Source organism: Ochotona princeps, chromosome 1 (genome assembly GCF_030435755.1).
Source record: "Ochotona princeps isolate mOchPri1 chromosome 1, mOchPri1.hap1, whole genome shotgun sequence".
Lineage (NCBI taxonomy): Eukaryota > Metazoa > Chordata > Mammalia > Lagomorpha > Ochotonidae > Ochotona > Ochotona princeps.
Window position 1 is genome coordinate 53,028,627 of NC_080832.1, and position 18,237 is coordinate 53,046,863.

At 39.1% G+C, this 18,237-nt stretch overlaps 1 protein-coding gene across 1 annotated transcript in view; it reads left to right on the forward strand.

Moving 5' to 3' along the window:
- Positions 1-18,237, forward strand: part of SESN1 (sestrin 1) — an 83,680-nt gene that overhangs the window by 30,447 nt on the left and 34,996 nt on the right. The window lies entirely within an intron of this gene.

Here is an 18,237-nt window from a genome sequence, read left to right on the forward strand (position 1 = left end):
ACCCAAACTCTAAGCCTCTGCCTTTAAATATGAGGTGTGCCTGCAGAACAATCTGCATAGTCTTCCTGGACCAGGAAGTGAAGTGCTGGGCTCCAGAAGATAAGAGAAGTAGGAACTTCTGAGCAGAAACAGATCCTTGAAGAAAAGGAACCTTTCCTGGAAACTATAACTTGGATTTAAGAGTCATGTATTAGTCAGGAATGTGCTAGGCTGCAAATAAGAGAAAGCCTACCATGTGGTACAAAGACACAGGGGCTCTCTTTCCACAAGAAACCTTCACTTGGGCTGATGGGAGTTGATGCTGATGCCCAACTATGTAAATAACTGCCCACTGCCATCCATTGAATGTTACATGCACAAGGCATGAAGCTTAAGGTGGCTGTTCTGGCTTCAGGAAGCCTTGTCTATTGCTGTGTAACAAATTACCCCAAAACATATCAGTTTAAAACAATAATCATTTTTTCACCTAGTTTGTGAAGGTTGAGAATTCAGTGGCTGGAAGGTTCTGGTTCACTGGGTCCCATGAGGTTGTGCTTAAAATGTCAGCTGGTGGCTGCATACTTCTAAAGGTTTGGCTGAGCTGGAGATTGGCTTCCAAAACCACTCCTATGACTATTGGCAGGAAATTCAGCTTCTTGTCATGTTGACCTCCTTAAAGGACTTGATCCACGACAGTGGACTTTACCCGGAGACAATGAAGTGAAAGAGATCTAGAGTACAGGGAATATGGAAGAGGAACAAGAAGGAAGCTGTATACTTTATGACCTAGCATTTGACATGAGATACAACTTCTACCATATTCTATTGATGTTGAAAAATTGAGTATAACTTGACTAGCCTTGATAGTAGAGATAGGCAAGAGAAGGTAATTGAAACTGGAGTGTGGGTTAGTCTGATGTCCACTGTCTGTTCCTACCAGGGTGTTTGGTAATGGTGACTACTTTGATTTTGCTTGTATTTCCTACTTTTAGAGCTAATAAGTTAGCTTCCTGGGATGGCATTCAGTCAGTGAAAATGTGACTAAAAGGAGCCCTGAGCACCAGCATTGTAGCACAGTGGGTTAGGCCACTGCCTCAGCTGTTACATCTCCCATGAGCACCAGTTTGAGTTTCGGCCATTCCTTCTTCTACCCGTCTCCCTGCTAATGTGCTGAGAAGACAGGAGAAGATGGCTCAAGTGCTTGGGCCCCTGCCAACTGTGTAGGTGACCTGGGTAAAGTTCTTGGCTCCCAGCTTCAGCCTGAACCAGTACCAGCTGTTGTAGCCATCTGGGATGAATCAGCATATGAAAGGTGCCTCCATCTCTTTCCCTTTCCTTCTCCATCACTGTTTCAAATTTAAAAAGAAAGAGATCTTTAAAAAACACTGAAAATTACTATTTAGAAGTATGGAGAGTTCTCTAATTATTATAGAAAAAACTGTTGAAACTCTGCTGGTAACTATTACAAAAATTATGAATCACAGTGTAGTTTCTTACAAGGAGATTTTAGGTTATTTTCTCCTATATTCTTTCCCTTTGTTTATATAACATATTTGTCGGTAGAAATTCTAAAATCTGAAACAGCATCCACTATCTACATCTTTCAGGCCTAAAGAGACAAATTCATTAGTACTTGGAATATTTACTGAGTGTCATATTGTATGTAGCTGGTGTGGAGCTTAGAAAATTTTTTGAAAATTGGCAGTGATCTCTGCAAGGCACTGTTTTGCTTGACAGTCATATCCTTTGTAATGATTATTAGACTTTTGAGAACCATATTAATAATAGAAGTAACTAAATCTATTTTCTGTATATATGCTTTCAGCAGTTAGTATTAAATTACATTTCTTAAAAAATATCATCCGATTTAAGAACATGAAAGTAGTGTATGAGCTTAAACAAGAGAACCAAGGATTGGAGAGGATGGTGAAGTTGGAAGCAAAAACTAAGTTAAAAGGAGGTAAGGGGCCAGTGCCAGCATACAATATAGGTACCAGTTCATGTCCTGGCTGCTCCACTTGCCATCCAGCTAAGTGCTTGTGGCCTGGGAAAGCAACGGAAGATGGCCTTTGAACTCTGCACTCACGTGGGAGCCCTGGAGCAAGCTCCTGACTCATGCCTTTACATCAGCACAGCTCTGGTTGTTGTAGCCACTTGAGGAGTGGACAGAAGATCTTTGTCTCTCCTTCTTTCTGTAAATCTACCTTAATAATAATAATAATAATAATAATAATAATAATAATTTTTAAAAAGTAATGAAAAAGAAACTTATTGCCGGTAAAATTAATAATGGAAAAAACCATTAAGCCACCTCCTGCAGTGCCAGCATCTGATATGACTATCAGTTTGTGTTCCAGCTGTTCCACTGTCCCTCCAGCTTCCTGCTAATACTCTTGGGAAAATAGTGGAAGATGGCCCAAGTCTTTGAGCTCTTGCCACTCACATGGGAGGCCCAGATGAAGCTCCTGGATCCAAGTTTCAGTCTGGCCCAACCCTGGCCATTGTGGTCGTTTGAGAAGTGAACCAGCAGATGCAAGACCTCTCTCTGTGTTTCCATGTCCCTCTTCCTGTTTCTCTCTGTTGCTTTGTGTTTCAAATAAATAAATTAAAAAAAATAGAAAAAATGTCAAGAGAAAACTTAGGGCAAAAAATAGTCCTCACACTGGTGGTTAAAGTACTGCTTGCAGTGCTGGCATGCTAAATCAAAGTGTTGGTTCAAGTCCATGCCATTCTACTTTCAGAATAATGTTGTCTTCAGGCCTGTAAATCACAAACTCAATATAAATGACTAAGAATGACCTAGCACAGGTACTTTGTGCAAAATTGTCACTGAATATTGTTTCAGATCATTTTGAATGTAACCTTCTGAATTGTTTAAAAAAATTCATTTTCAATAACATTAAGAAAGGTTTGCACTAAAAAGTTAAGTGAACAATGAAGGCTAACCTATTTTAACTAATATTTGATTCCAATTTTTTAGAAGTATGCATAAGAAAAATACTAAACAGTGTGTTAACTGTGTTTTTTCTCTGTATAGTAAGGCTATGATGAATTTTAATTGTTTTGCTTTTTATACATTTAAAATTTACTTATTGTAGAAACAGGTAAAAAAACTGAGAACTCTCCAAATGCCCTGAAATGCTAGGATCTGGGCCAAATCAAAGCCAGGAGCAGAGAATTCTATCCAGGTCTCTCATAGGCAGCAGGAACCAGGCATCACCGCTGCCGTCCAGGCATCCCAGGCAGTGACAGCCTCTAAGCCAAATGCCCTGTTAGAGTTTATACGGTCTTGCAAGTAAAACCTTGTTTCATATTGACAAAAATTATCCTTAAAATATTTCAAGAACTATTTCTAGAATTTACCAGAAAACAGTTTTTATTTATTTATTTACGAGGACTTACTGATCATCTGGTGATGACAAGTACTGTACAGAAAACCAGGGAGATGAACCTATAATAACAGGCATGCCCTTGGTAGAATTTCCATTCTGATAGATTTACAGCTACTTATTTTTGTTCTTAAACTTCTCTTCCACGTTTTTCCTTAACCCCCTCCCCCCAAAAAGAGTGATATCTGGGATGACTTGAATGTGTCCCTTCCAAAATCATGTTGACAATGTGACAAATGTGTAGGGAATCAGCAGTGTGGCATATTGTTTAAAGTGATAAAACATCCAGTATGGGCACTACCTCGTGAACCAGCTGCTCTGCTTCTGATCCAGCTCATGCTGATGTGCCTGGGAAAGCAGCAGAGGATGGCTCAAGTTATGGGCCCCCTGCCATCTGCTTGGCAGACCTGATGAAAGCTCTTGACTTCAGCCCAGCCCCAGACATTGTGGCCACTTGGGGAATGAAGTCGTGATTGGGAAATTCTCATTCTCATTCTCTCTCTCTCTCTCCCTCTCTCCCTCCAACTGTCCTTCCCTCTCCCCTCCTCTTTAACTTTGCATTTCAGATAAAAAAATTTTTTTAACTACAAGACATTTATTAAAAATTTAGAAGGATATTTGTACTAAGAAATCAGTGGCTGCATGACCAACATAATCAGCTGATAAACTGAAAGATATTACAAACAGATACAGTATATAGCAGAGATAAATATTTTATATGGAATGACAATGATTAACCTGTGGAATTGTTTCTAATTTGATGAGTTCATAGAGAATGAGCTCTTGTGAATAGAAATCAAATAATTCAGTAGAAACTGAAATCATCAAAAATGAAAGCCTTGTGGAAAATGAGCAAGCAAAAAGACACTAAATTTCTATTACTGTGAGAAGATGCACAAATTAACTCTTTGTGTATGTAAAAGTAAAAAGGGATATAGTTGTCTATCAGGAAGGTAGTTAAAAGCCCATGCTTGTCCATTGATGGAGTAAATGTAAATATTGCAATCTGTAGAAAGTAGCTTCCAACAATTTAAGATGAAATCTGCATTGTACCTTCACAACTGGATATGATAGTCCCTATTATGCAGTTGCTATACATTCCCTTAAATGAGAAGCCATGAAACAAAATTAACAGCAGGAATAAGGATAAAACAAAAGATTTACAGCACCATGGACTTAAGTAACATGCTGCTGAATAACAGATGTGTGTGTGTTGAGGAAGAAATGAAAAAACACAAAAGCTTCTTGGAGAAAATGATACTACTGTGTGATCTATGAGTCAGTGAAGAATTTAATAAGAGAAAATAAACTATTTTGAAGAAATGAAAGTAAAAAACCAAAAATATCAAAACCCATGGGTTGCAACAAAAACAATATTGAAAGGGTTATTGATCTTATATTTCGCATTAAGGTTGCCTTACATCAGAGAGAGCGTATAGTATTTGTCCTTTTGGGATTGACTTATTTCACTGTGTGTGATGGTCTCTAATTGGGACCATTTGGATGCAAATTGAATGCATTTATTCTTTTTAATGGCTGAGTAGTATTCCATGGAGTAGATGTACCACAGTTTGTTTAACCACTGCTCTTTGGACAGGCATCTAGATTGTTTCCATGTCTTTGATATTGTACATTGTGCTGCTGTAAATATAGGATTACAAACTCCTTTCTCATATGCAATTTCATTTCCTTTGGATATATTCTTAGGCGTGGGATATCTCAGTCAAATGACAGGTTTATTTGCAGTTTTCTAAGCACTCTTCATACTGATTTCCATGGTCATTGTACTAGTCTACACTCCCATGATCTGTGAAGGAGGGTACCCTTTTCCCCACATCTTTGTCTGTAGGTGTAATTAGAGTTCTGAATGTAACTCAACCTCACTGGTGTTAGGTGGAACTTCAATGTGGTTTTCATTTATATCTCCCTGACAGCTAGGGAGCGTGAGCATATTTTAATATGTCTGATAGCCATTTGAATGTGTTCTTTTGAAAAGTGTCTGTTCATTTCCTTTGTCCATTTCTTCAGTTTTTTTTTTTTACTGTTCCTGCGTTTCTGAAGCTCTTTGTAGATCCTCGATATTAGTCCCCTATCAGTTGTGTAGTGTGCAAAGATCTTCTCCCATTCTGTTGATTGCTTCTTTACTTTGTTAATTGTTTCCTTTGCTGTGCAGAAGCTTTTTAGTTTGATGTAGTCCCATTTGTTTATTTTGGCTTTGACTACCTGTGCTTTTGGTGTTTTTTTCCAAAATGTCTTTCACTATTCCTGTATCTTGGAGAGTGCTTCCTATGTTTTCTCTAACTTTGCATTTCAAATAAAAAATAAGTCTTAAAAAAAAATGGGTGATTAGGCCTGAGGGTTGCTGCCTCCAGAATGAGATTGAGGTCCTGGTGGAAGAGACGGCACTCAGTTTTTGGTAGCTTGCATTTTGCCTTCTAAGTAACAAAGAGACCCTAACTCCCAAATGCCAGTGCTGTGCTTGAACTTACCAGCTTCCAGAACTTTCAGAAATAAATCCTAATTTTTTATATAAATTATTCAGTCTCAGGTATTGTGTTAATAGCTGCACAAAGCAGATTAATACAAAGTCACTTTGGTGATTTGTTATTGCTTCTTGCTTTTAGTTACAAAACAAAAGAAAATTAGCAGCTGGAATCCCCAGGCTTTTTGCAGTTCTACAAGCTTTTGAATGTTTTGGGTATCTTAGAATCTTATCATGTACCTAGCAGTGACCATAAAGTGATAAGAGGGACCCAGTTTAAACATTGTTTAGAGGGTTACGTTTTCTTCAAAGAGTCAATTCATGAAATGTTACTCATTAATATACAACATTGTAGCTTGTCCAACTCCTTTTAAGTTACAAATAATTAACTGATTTGTTACAGTTTCACTAAAGTACCACGGTTGCATTCTGACTCGGTTTCAATGTTCAGTTAAAGGACAGAAAATTTTAAAATCTTTAATAAGATATTTGGATCTTTTGATATTTCATGATATGCTGCTACTTTATAAAATCAAATTTAAAGCTACTGATTCAAAAGAGTTTTTTAACCATTGTGAAATTGATCTCTGAAATGAATTCCTGTGTTTTCTTAAGGAATTTCCCATTCATGTCAGAAGTCAGTTTGCAAGTCAGTAGTGTAAAACACAGATTCTATTTCTCTCTATAAGCAGTGTTAGTACTTGGCAAGTAATTTCTCTGGGGATCGTCCAGCTCACAAAGTGATCAACCCGTTGTTACTTGCTAAGTCGCCCTGTGACAAACCACTACTCAGAATGTTATTTCTCTGAAGTGTATGTGTGAAGGAGTCTATTTCTGTGCCTAAGTAATAGAAGCTGTGTCTGTTCCTTGTCTGGTTCCCACACTAGACTGGGACTGCACGACTGCTTAGTAGGTATGGAGAGGAAAGGAAACCAGTGGTCAGTGACTCCTCATCAGTTGGCACCAGCATGCATTTTGTTCATTCCTCATATTTTTGTAAAGAAGACACCTCTCTTAGAAAGTTGTTCTTGTGATCAGACATGAAGATAGTATTTTCCCTTCACTGAGAGACTTGGCTAAGGATTGTGTAGAACTGTGTTGTGGTTGGGGTGATGGGAGCAGCTGCCTTGTTGGGCGGGTTGTTGCTGTGCCGGGACATGTTTAGGTTTGAAGTTATTTCCTTTCTATGACTAGTATACAATTGTGACATACCACAAAGGCTGGTGAAAGTGAAAAGAAGATATCTAACAACCAGTTTGGTTTTTTCCATTAAAGTGGTCCCCACAATTTTTTTGTACAGAGAACTTTAAAACGCCATTGTTCCTGTACTTCCTGTCTCTCTGTTGTATTCTATAACACAGTTTTGTTTTTGAATCTTCATTTTCACATTTCTTTTAAAGCTTTTTTTAAAAAAAGGTTTAAGCCTATAATCAGACATGTAGTTTTATTAACTTTCTTTTCACTGGGTATTTATATTTGTTTTGACATTTAGTTCGTATTATGGATTTTTCTTTCACCATTAAATATGTTATAATATTAAAATATTTTTCCTCTGTTGCTATTTTTCTCAAAGTTTTTAAACATCATGAATGAGTGTTGAATTTAATTATATAATTGTTCTGCACTAACGACTGTAACTTTTCTGTATTGTTTATATAATAGATTCTGTTGATCGATTTTCAGTTATTGAACTAGCCTTGAATTTCTAGACTAACTCCCATTAAGTCATGTATAATGTTTTATATGCTGCTGCTTTCTGTTAACTGAAACTGCATTAAAGTTTTTTACATTCCCATTCATGAGAGTTACATTTCCTCTCTTTTTGTTTCTTTTTGTACTATATTTCTGGTTTTAGTGTTAGGTAAATACTAGCTTCATAAAATGAATTGGGAAGTGTCACCCCCACTTCTTTTTTTTAAGATTTATTTTTATTGGAAAGGTAGAGTTACATAGAGAGAAGGAGTGACAGAGATCTTCCATGTGCTGGTTTACCTCCCAGGCAACTGGAATGGCTAAAGATATACCAGGCTGAAGCCAGGAGCCAGGAGCTTCTTTTCAGGTTCCCCACATGGTGCAGGTGCCCAAAGATTTGGGCCAACCTCCACTGCTTTCCCAGGCCTTTAGCAGAGAGTTGGATCAGAAGTAGAACAGCTAGGACTCGAATTGTCTAATTTTTTATAAACACTTATGAAGAATTTTTGTGATGACCATTGAAGAACAAATTCCAGTATGTCTGTCATGACAATGTTGGCATCTGTTGATTGCAGTTTTAGAAAGTCCTGTTGCAGTGAGTAGCCATGATGTGTAATTTTTCTACTGAAAACTGTGCATGTAGGGTGTTATATTATGAAACTCTGCATCCTGTTTAAATACTTTATTTGGCTTTTTTCTGATCTATCTCCAGCAGAGGAACAAGAGGGTACTGCTCTGTTATTGCTGGATTCCCCACTGGGCCTCTATAGCTGGGGAAACTTTGCAATTTCTGTCTGGGAAGCAAGTTGCAGCTCTACCCTAGGCTCCAATGATACTCTCTTTGGGAGAGGTGGCCTGGTTACCACCAGGCATGTTCAAATCCCAGACTCAGCCTAGGCCTCCAAAATACCCTGCACAGCAGGGAAAGAGATGGCGGCTCATGACTTCTGGGCTTGAGAGGAAGTGCAGGATTCCCATAGGGTTTCCTCCCCTAGCAGTGGAGGGGAGCAGGGACTGTTACTGTCCAGCAGGGACATAATGTCCGGCTTTTCTTCAGCCTTTGACTTCAATGCACAAGGGGGTAGGGGCAGTTTGTTGTATCCTGACTAGGGTGGAAATCTAGGTTCCCTAATTAGCCTTTGTTGGGATGGGTCAGGGCAAGTGTTCTGGTATTGAGCCGCAGTAGACTGATAATTGTATAAAAATGTCTTGTCAGGCTGTTCTCTTCCCTGTCCTTTGACTAGAGAGTACAGGTTTTCTGTTTCTCTTATTTGAAAGGCAGAGTTACAGAGAGAGAAAGACAGAATGCTTCCGCCTGCTGGTTTACTTGTGGCTGCAACAACCAGGGCTGGGCCACACTAAAGTCAGGAGCCTGGGATTCTGTCCTGGTCTCCCACATAAGTGGGATGCCAGTGTTACAGGCAGTGGGGACTTAAGCCGATGTGCTGCAGTGATTGTTTCTATTGTTTTATTTAACAGTTGGTCTAAAATACTAGAAAAACCCTTTACAACTAGGTCTTATGGTGTCTATAGTTTTCAGCTTTTGTTGTAGGAAGGCATAGACAAGCTAACTCAAATACTTGCAATTGTCAAATCTATGATAGATTTCCTGTTTACCACGTATCAGTCATGTAAGTGTATTTATATGAAAGGTAATGAGCGGGAGAGACAGGGAGAGATATTACATCTACTTGTTCATTCCCCCAAATGCCCACAACAGCCAAAGCTGGGCCAACCAAATCCAGGAACAAGGAACTTGTTCTCCCACATGGGTAGCAGGGTACCAAGTAATTGGCCCACCAAGTGCTTTTTCCCAAGCACATTAGCAGGCAGCTGAATCCAAAGTGGCAGTGAAAGAGCCATTCACTACAATATGGAATGTAAGTATCCTAAGTGGCAACTGCTGTGCCACAATGCCCACCCCAAAAATATGTCTTGTGTACCAGAAATCTTCCTGTTTCTCATTGATTCTTAGCACAAAGCTGAAAATACTTACATTTACCTAAGCATTCATATATTCATCATCAGTTTTCTGAATGGCTTAAAAGGCTTGGAAAATCATCTGCTAGATTACTTCAGTTTGATTTAACTCATGGACTTGTCTTTTTCTTACAATTATTTAAAAGGTCATGTATCAAAGTTATATTAGAGAATTTCATTAGGAATGTTAGTATTGAAGCAATTACAACATAAGAGAGAAAAGGTATTAGGATTCTAAGTTAAGCAATCCATTCTGAATTGATCATGGCTACATTATTAAAATGATTGATATCATTCACATATTGACTGTGAGCCCTTTTGTTTTTATGACATGAGAAAATTTGTATTGAACTTTAATTCCTTGTATTCTGGAAATTTCTACCACTTTTCATTGCCTTCAAAGTCCTTCCATTGGCTTAATGGTTGCTTGTTACTATTTACAAATGTTTGGTACATGTGGGTTTGGTATATTTTTCAGGTTATTGTTGGTGAAGTGTAATAGCAAGAATTGTCTGCTATGTTTTGATTTCAATTTAAAATAAATAAAATAAATGGACAATATTTTACTTAAAATGCATAATAGTTTGTCATAGAGTGGCTAACAACTCATTTGCTTTTATAAAAAAAGATATATTTTTAATTTTTTATTGGAAAGTCAGATTTATAGAGAGAAGGGGAGACAGAGAGAAAGATCCTCTATCCACTGGTTTACTCCCCAAGTGGCTGCAGTGGCTGGAGCCGAGCCAGCTCTGGGACACCAGCCAGCGCCCACAAGGGATCCTGGAGCATGCAAGGTGAGAACCCCTGCCACGAGGCTACCACGCCAGACCCAATGTTTTTAAGAAGCCAAAATTGGGGAAGTGCTACCAATGACTCCTGATTAATGTAGTCTTCATAGTGAACTACCTGCTGTGATTTGCCTGCTTTGTCCCAGGAGCCTTTGAACAAATGATTACATAAAGAATGAATATGGCACAGCCAAATTGATAAATTCATAATAACTGTATCATATTTAGCAACTAAGTCAACAAGAAAATCAAAAGCCTAAGTTTAAATACAACCTTTGCAGTTTTCCTCAACCTCCTAGCTCCCAGCCTAAAAATGTTTTGCCTAATTGACTCCAAAAATATGTTTAAACATTATAAAAAGAATATTATATAAACGAGAGACCTGTCAAACTGAATTCTTTGTTCTGTAAAAGGGACAGTTTTGTTGTTGCTACTTAAATAACTTTCTATAGCACTACTGTTAAAAATTAGTAATTCAAATAATAGTCTGTAGCCCTATGACTGAGATCTTAGTGCTAAAGATAATTGTTAGTATCAGTAATAGGCCATGTGTTTCCAGTTAGCTGCTTTCCCAGTAGAGGTTGCTGGCTGAGCTCAGCCCTCACCATCCTCCACTTGACTGATGCTGCACACACATCTGTGCAATCCCAGTCCCAGCTGGGACTTGGCAGTGAAATAACTCCCCCTTCACTCGGCTTTCTCCTCCCTCACATTTCTGTTTCCTTGTCATATCTGAAGCCACAACAGTTCACTAGATTTATTTTCTGTTCTAGCAAGAAAAAAGAAAAGTCAGCAAGATTTTTGGAGAACTGAATTAGTATCCAAAGAAATCCATAGTAGAAATTTAGAAATTATTCACAAAAATGTGTCTTGTCATTCCTAGGCTCATGTTGCCCCAGATGTCCAACAGTGTCACGTTTGCAAACGTAAAATGTCTTTCTGTAACTTGGTGACTGCATTTTAATGCCCATGACAGGACCATGACCCTGCACTTGAGCTGTTTCAGCACTGCTTATCAAGACACAGATAGCCAAGTGTACTGGCCCGACTCAGAAATCACAGGATGCCTCTAGGTTAGGCAGAGTGGATGCTCCTGCCTCCAGATGCCTTATCTCACTTTAAAGAATTCTGTTATGAATATGTTTTTAGTTGTTCATTTATTTATTTGAAAGGTAGAGCACAAGAGAGACAGCTTGCAACCACTGGGTCACTGTCCAAATGCCTGCGACAGCTAGGAGCGGGGCAGGCCAAAGTCAGAATTCCAGAACTCACTCCGCGTCTCCCACGTGGGTGGTAGGGACATAATTACGTGAGTCCTCTCTTGCTGCTTGCTAGTATGTGTGTTAGCAGGAAGCTAGAATGGGGAGCAGGGCTGGGACTTGAACCCGGCACTCCAGTCAGAGATGTGGGCTTCCTAGGCAACAGCTTCACTGATGAGGTAAATGTCCACCTCTCCATTTGCACCCTGGTTTAGATTTCACCTTGACTTGAAAATTAGTAAAATATAACAGTGACCTTTTCACATTAATAGTTACTTGTTAAGGTGAAGAGAAGTTATAGAAAGTTCTGATTTCTCTGTCACATTTGAGAATGTAGGATGATGTGGTTAATAAGTGATTATGTCTTATGCAGCATATGCAATCTGTAACTTGCAAAGTAGGCAAAATTCACCTTTGGCCCTAGTCATGGGCTTCCTCTACCCTCTAGGGAATCTCCTTCTTGCTGACTAGGCAGGGAGTTGTTTGTTTTTGTTTTTTTCTGTTCCCATATGGCATCAAAACATGGAGCTGCACCTTACCACAGAGTTACAGCATCACACATTTAACTTATGTACGTTTCATTATTCTTGTTCATCAAGCATTTTTGATGTGGGTCAGAAAATATGTGTAGTATAAATATCATGGGCAATCCACCCCACATTCCCACTCTGTGAGCATATGCCTGCCAGTGAGTGTGAAATGAGAAACAGAAAGCTGCTGGTTTCTCTCTGCTCTGAGTTCCTATTTGCTTTTCACAGGGCAAGCATTAGGTTGAGGGTAGCTCAGGTGTTAACAATGTGTGCTTTTATACAAGGTCCTTAAACACAAGCCAATAACTTCAGCGGATGCTGAATCAAATAAAATCATCTGTTCTCATGCTGCAGGACTAAATGTTTGCTTCCAGTTTACAAAGAGGTTTGTCAGGCTCCAGCATGGTCCCTTCTGGAAGAAATTGTCTAGGTTAATGTATGTGCATGATTTTGACCTTAGATGACTACATAAAATTTGAAGCCTTTTATGTAGCTTAAGGAGTGTCTTAGACTGATTTGTATTGCTATAATAAAATATCTTGAGTCTGGTAAGTGAAGTGATGTGACTCATGATTCTGTTGCTTTTAGGGCCCAAACATGGCTGGAGTGTACATCCCACACAAAGGCTTTCTGGCTCGCCTTAGAACATGACAAGGAAGCAGTAAGGGAACTGTGTATAGAAGGATCGAAGACATGGCATGGCTGGCTTTGTAACCATTCAGAGCTATTCCATTCCCAGAACACCTGACCCAGTCCTGCAAAGCCATTCATTAGGCTGGAGACCCCCTTCTGGGCAGACCCACCTCTTAACACTATCACCTGGGGACCAGGATTCCAGCATGTGAACCTTCTGGAGGCAAACCACATCCACAGCATGGCAATGAGTATCTTGTTTTATGGAGCACATAGATTTTCACAGAGGGTAGCAATGTTTATAAAATCTGGAAATTAGTGACCCTCAAATAAATATGTATCATTTCACCATTTTCACTATTGAGGAAGGATTGGGTAATATGTTTCTGTGTTCTGGCTTTTAAAAAATTAGAACTTTTGAAATTATAGCAAGCAAGCAGTCATATACTTAAAAAAAATTGTAAGACAAACCTTGATTTTTACACGTTTGTCCAGATTTCTAAAAAGTGTAATACATTCAGTAACATCAAAATAATATGTTACTCATGGTTCTCAAACTTTTTATCTATAAAAAAAGTGTTCAGGGCTTGAACACTTCAAATCCCTATTATACCTTCATAAAGTTTCTTTTGTAATTATTTCTAAAATTCTGTAATTATTAGATGTGGGCTAGATGCTGGATAGAATCACATTATATGTAGAGGTACTGATTGAGACATGGTTTTTAGGGTCTACTGATGTTTTGCAGATGAAATAAAAACATTTTTTTCTCTGCCTTAAATCTATTTTTAAAAGCAGGGGGAAAAAAACACAAGATTTTTAGATTTGAGCTAAGATTTTGATTGGGATAAAGTACATCTTTATAAGAAATCGTGCAATATTGTTGCATCATAAAGTATTAAATAGCATGGTTCATAAATTAGGTAACTTGTTTTTCTGGACTTAAGGCCCATTGGGGAGGGAAGGATTGCCTTTCCTACTTAGAATGTTTGGTGCTTTTTTATGCTGAATCAGAAATATAGCAAGAGTTGTCCTGCATGTTATGGGCAGGGTCCTTGTAGAGAAAAAACCAAAGAAGAAAATAAGTTTCTTGACTCAGGTGCTGAGCTAGAGTCAAAGCCAGTTTGGAAACATCTGCAAGCCTTTGCTGGTGCTGTTGGGGCAGTGTACCTGTTTTTATGTGAGATTTATGATGTTTAATTATTTTGCTGTTCTTATTGTAAGAACATTTTTAAGATTAGAAAGAGAACTAGACGCAAACATGATACTTTACAAATGGAGAAGAGTTAAGAATAATAGCTCAACTGGAAACAAGAAAGCTAAAATTGTGGTAACACTTCCTCCAGGTATTTAGTTCATGCTTAAGCAAAGTAGTCTGAAAGTTAACAGGAAAAGAAACTACTTGTGAAGTGTTAAAACCACAGTCTAAGAAAAATGTTTTTCATAATGTCACATTATAGAGTATTAAGAACTACATGTCACAAATTGATTTGGTAGATACACCTTTCAAAGAGTACACACCCAAAGCTTAGCAGACCCCAGTATCACTAGCTGATTTGGTTTTTTTTTCCTTCTTTTAGAACTCTCCCCCATCTCTCTCTCTCTCTCTCTCCCTGCCTCTTTTTCTCTTTCCTTTCTTTCTTTATTCTTTCTTGAGTATTTATTTGAGAGGGACCTAGGAAAAGAAAGGAGAAGGGAGGGAGGGAAGGAGAGAGAGAGAGATCACTTTCTTTCCTGCTTGTTCACTCTAAATGCCAACAGTGGTAGAGGCTAGACTGTGCTGAAGCCAGACGCCAGGAACTCAATTCAGATCTCCCACATGGGGGGCAGGATTCCAACTACTGGAGCCGATATCGTTGTCTCTCAGGGTCTAACCAATAGGAGGCAGGAGCTGAGGCAGGTATGGAACCTAGGTACTCCACATGGGATGGGGGTGGATTAACCAATGTCTTTCTCTCTCTCTCTTTCTCTCTCTCTCTTTAAATATTCAAATATTTCATTTGAAAGAGTTATAGAAAGAGAGAAAAAGAGAGAAATCTTTCATTTGATTCATTCAAAATGGCTCTAATCACAGGAGCTAGGGGAATGACTGGGGCTGAGCTTGGAGACAGGAGCTTCATCTGGGTCTCCCACATGGGTTGCAGTGGCCCAAGCACTTAGGCTGTCTTCTGTTTTCCCAGGGAGCTTGATTGGAAGTAGAGCAGCCAGGACACAAAACTGCTTCCATATAGTCTCCTCCCGGTCTCTTGCAGGCAGCAGTTTAACTCTCTGCACAACAACATGGCCCTTGAGAGCAGTGTTTGTTTCTAATAGTGGTGGTGCCATCTTTATAACAGAGTGATGTTTGGCCTTTCTATGTCTCACAAAAGGGCTGCAGTCCAAGTTTATATTTAGGTATTTGAAACCATGAACTTGCTTTCTCACTTAGGCAAATCTTGCATCCAACCCACAAAAGCTGGCATCAGTTGCTTAGGGTTGTTGAACCATGGACTGGGTAGCGTAAATAATGTACAGACTCCATTTTAGTGCACTTTCTGTGAAAGCCTTAAAAGTCTGTTTTAACTAGAGATTCCAACAGCATTCTATCTTTGCCCATTCTGCTGTTTCCAAGCAGTAACTTGTAACTTCAGGCTGAGGTTGAGGAGTGAGCCAAAGTTAGAGACGAAGGAGTTAGTATCCCAGGGAGGAGTCCATAAACAAGCCCAGGAATGATTCCCATGGGTGGATTGTGAAGTTTAGTGGAGTGTGGAGGTTGGAGGCAAAGCATGGTGGTAGGTCCCCTACCTTCTGCACAGAAGAGTTAGAGTCCCTTTGCCCTGAGCCCACCAGGCTTGATCACTGCTAACATCACTTTATCCCAAGAATCTTCTAGGGCTCTTTATGCCCATTGTCATGTCCAGTCTTTTGACTGACTTTCTAGTCTCCCCCAAATTGACCCTGGATCCCAGTGTGTGATAACTCACACCACCTGTCAGAACCAAGGGAGTCTCCTCCCTGTCTCTTGAGTTCACCCAGATTTTTCTCTCCTCCATGCCATTCCCTTCAACTCATCTTTCAAGACATTCCTGGATATTTGCAGTGTGTAGAAAGTATGAGCAACACACACAAAATTACCCCTTGCCTAGAGTTGTTCTCTAATTGTTTTTGAGTTTTGTGTGATTAACTGGATTGCAAGCTCCATAACAGCTGCTCTGAAACTGCATTTGAGTCATGGGATGGAAAGGGCACCAATGAGATACCAGACCTTCATCTGTCCCTGCTCAGTCGCATGACAGGTTCCTTCTTGGGCAATACCAGAATAAAGATATCTATCTCTGGATTGGTACATTGTGGCCTAGTAGGCTAATCCTCCACCTGTGGTGGGGGCATCCCATATGGGCATTGGTTTGATGTTCCACTTGTGATCCAGCTCCCTGCTTATGGCTTGGGAAAGCATCAGAGGCTGGCCCAAGTCCTTTGTCCCCTGCATTCATGTGGAAGACCCAGTAGAAACTCCTGGCTGTTAACTTTAGATTGACTCAGCACCAGCCTTTGAGGAGTGAACCAGAAGATGGAAGATCTTTCTCACTCTCTCCTCTCTGCAAATGTTTCTTTCAAATAAAAATAAATCTTTAAGAAGAAAGAGGTTGATCCATCTCATAAGAGTGTTGTTTGAGATTGCACAATTCACTCCATGTGAAATGAATGTGTAGGCCACAAAGCTCCATATTGTTCCATGGTTGTTAGGGAGAATCATATTCATTCATTAATGTGAGATTTTTATGGTTTCCTTCAAGACCATGGATCTTGAAAATTCTGGACTTGATGTTTTTCCCCCTTTGTGAGTTAGTCCTCTCTAACCCAGGTTATTAGTTATTTTTATTCTTCCTTTGTTTCACCAATTCCCATCCCATTCCCAAACTTACAGGTGAAATAATTTTAGGTAGCTGAGAATAGAACATTTTGAGACATGAAACAGAAGTGCCAGTGCCTAGCTATTGGCACATAGAGAAATCTCCTGCTGTCTTTTCTCCCTGCTAACTCTGCATGCCTGGGAAGAAACTTATTTTTAGGAGCATATACCTTGACGTCAGTGCTCTGGGCACGGAGCATTGATCATGCCTTTATGGGCCTTCATGGTTCTAAGAAGTGTTTTTAATATTCTTGCTTCTGCCAAACCCTTTCTTCTTATTTTGGGTTGTCATTTCCTTCCTTAGACCAGATTCTCAGTCCCAGCAGTAGCTCTCTGATCATGAACTGAGGCTTAGATTCCAGGTGGTTCGGAGTTCATTGATAGCTCTCATGCTGTTATTTGTCAGTGGAGATGTGCAAACACATGCCTCTAGGACTCACTTGCCTGGAAAAACTATGGCCAAGTAAAATGGTCATTTTATTTTTGCCACCTGTATTTGGAGGGGAGGGGAAATACCTAGCATTTTGAAAGCTGGTTACCTTAATATATAAGGATTTATGTCTGTCTTCCCATAACTAAGAACCTTAATGAGAGGCTAAAGAAGTTCAGCAAAAGATTTTAACTGGACACAAATTTACATAGGAAAATCACTTGGCCATTTCTTTCCTCGCCTCAGAAAAACAGAGTGGACAAATCTGCTTGAAATGGGAGGAGGGGGTAGATTGGAGGGAGGGCCAGTGGTAGGAAGGTGACAACATTCTAAATTCAGTATTCATAGTATCTTAAGCAGTAATTTAGATTCAAGAAGGAAATTTAATGGCTCAAAATCATCCCAGTTTCTCAGAAACATTTTTCTAAATAGTATAGTTGGCACGCATCAAGTGCATTTAGTCAAGAGACCAATTTTTTTTGTTTAGTTATTGTGTTTTGAACGCTAGTGTTCATTGTTTCTGATAGTCATCAGTGGCCAGGAAAAGTCTTTCCAGGATACACAGAGATCTGCAGTGCTTAGGAATTGGAGGTCTCTGAAATTCTGTACGAAATGTAAAGCCATTCTTCCTCACAGTCTCCCAGTTACTGCTTCCATTTTTTGCAAATCTTCCATGGGCAATAATATTCTTAAGCAGAGGATAAACAAATCTCCTGAAATCATCTTATACATCAAATTTCTATTTCCATGCAGACATTTAGCCTTGAGAATTTTAGACTATTATAAAATGAAAAATTTAGACTTTAAATCTACATTTAGATTAAATACATTATAAATTACTCTGCATTTTTAAAGCTAATCTTCAAAGCCAGTTAAAGATACCTTCTTTCATGTCACCATACGCCCATTGTGCAATTCCAATACCTTGTTTTTTCTCATTTCTGCAGCAGCAGATATATTGGAAAGCTCTTGACATCTTCTTTGTCTGATACAAATAGCTGCATACAAGGGGGTTTAAAAAGGGTCTTTGTCCAGATAACTGCTTTCAGCTCCATCTTTGTTCTGTACCAGGTCCTAAGGTTGGAGGGGTTTGTTTGTTTGTTTGTTTTTAAGTAAGGGATTTTCTGCCTCTGTGATATGTGTTGTATCCATGTTTTTCTGTGTGGTATCAACTCATATTGCT